At 45.6% G+C, this 1,859-nt stretch overlaps 1 pseudogene; it reads left to right on the top strand.

Moving 5' to 3' along the window:
- Nucleotides 1-218: 218 nt before the first annotated feature.
- LOC147961758 (uncharacterized) lies at nt 219-1,097 on the top strand (annotated as a pseudogene).
- The last annotated feature ends 762 nt before the right edge of the window (nt 1,098-1,859 follow it).

Genomic DNA, 1,859 nt, shown 5'->3' with positions numbered 1-1,859 from the left:
AGTAATATACATACAGGTGGGGATCCTCTCCCCCCCCGTGATTCCTCAAAAAAAAAAAAAAAACATCCACACCTGAATTCAAGCTCGAACACCACAGCCGCCAGCCGTTGCTCCCTATTGTCCATGGGGAGGGGCGGCGCCCGCGTTATGTCGTCTTGGGTGGCGCAGGCGCTCGCACCTCCAATGAAGAGCTCTGGCCCTTTCTACCGGAAGCCAATATGATCAGAGGCTCCTGTGATGGATTCTTAATTATCTACCTCGCCAAGCATCCCAATACTCTTATCTGCAACCCGGTCACCCGCAAGGCTGATCTACTACCGGAGCCTCCAGGGAAATTCAAATCCGTAATTGGTTTCTATTGCCACAGTCCAACAGGAGAATATAGGGTGCTCTGGTTATCAAGGCTTATACGTCCTCACAATTGGATATCACAAGCCGAGGCATGCAATAGTCAGAATGCCAGCAGGGTCATCGCCTTCCATGGAAAAGAAGCTACTGAATGAGCTGTGCATGTCATCCTACCAATTTACGCCAGTCCATCACCATGGCAGCCTGCACTGGCCTGTTTACGGTGCCGGTGGCATTACGGAAGGGTGTGGAGACATTATAGTGTTTAACACAGAAGCCGAGTCATTCCGGTGGATGTGCAGTCCAGCCCAACAATGCCCTAATAAGAAGTTGTTCGACATGAAAGGGACTCTTGCTTACTGAGTTACTGGGCCGGCTCGACTTGTAGTTTCACCAGTATGGATGTCTGGGTGATGCAAGATTACGAGGCTGAAATCTGGTCTTTCAAATACCGGATTGAACTGTCAACGGTGGAGGCATCACGAAAACTTTATTTAAGATCTCACAAAAAGAAAAAGAAAAAGAAAACACCACTTGATTCAGTGCTGCAGTCGTTCAATGATATAGCTCTGATAAATGAGCGTGAGCTGCTGATCAGGTTCAATGACAAACATGTCTTGCGCTGTGACATTGATGGCAAGGTGTTAGCTTTGGTTAATATTGGAGAGAGTCAATATTGTATGCGGCTTACTCATTACCGCATCCAAGAGAGCATTCTTCCAATTCCGTCCTGTGGGATACAAGGATAAGACGAGGAGCCTCCGTTCTCCATAGGGCGCGTCTGAATGTTCGAGGTTCCTGGTTTTCTTTGCCCTGGGATTTCTTAGCTCTTCTTACTTGTCAGAACTACCAGTAGAATGTCATTTTGGATGGTTGCAGTAGCACCTGCGATGTCATCGATCATTTGGTACTTGTTATTATGTCTTGAGCTTCTTGTTAATGTTCTGAACTATGGTGTATCAATCTATGGTATTAAAACTCCTTATCACTGTTCCTCCTTGCCTCCCAAATTTACTTTTGTTTTGGCATGGTTAAGACGCGCATGTGTGCTCCTTGGCTGTTAGTCTGATCTCTGAAGTTCAGTGTGCGATTTGATCGTCAGGCTGCACTTGCTCTTTGTCTGAACTTGTTTTATCAGGCATACTTGCGTAAAGCTGTCTGTATTACGGCATTTCAGTTAGCACAGTTTTTGCCTGACTGTTACTTCAGTGCTGTTATGATTAGAGAGTTAACCTTGGTGCTTTGGTCGTGCGTTAGCACAGTATTTTGGTGCTTTGGTCGTGTGCTTTGGCTGTTTTTTGTCTGAATTAACCTTCAGTGCTGTTACTTCCATACAGTTGTTGTGATCGGAGGATGAACCTTGGTGCTTTTGTGAGTGTTGTGGGTACCGCCACGGCCTTTGTTTCCTGCTGTTGTTTGTTTCCAGAGTTTTACGTTTTTTAAGTACAAGCAAGTACTAGGATAAGATAACTAAAATATAATCAACTTAATAACGTGTGTCGACAGGGCGT

Source organism: Triticum urartu, chromosome 7A (genome assembly GCF_056163025.1).
Source record: "Triticum urartu cultivar PI428250 chromosome 7A, HENAU_Tu73, whole genome shotgun sequence".
Taxonomy (NCBI): Eukaryota; Viridiplantae; Streptophyta; class Magnoliopsida; order Poales; family Poaceae; genus Triticum; species Triticum urartu.
This window is presented reverse-complemented; position numbering and strand designations above follow the sequence as displayed.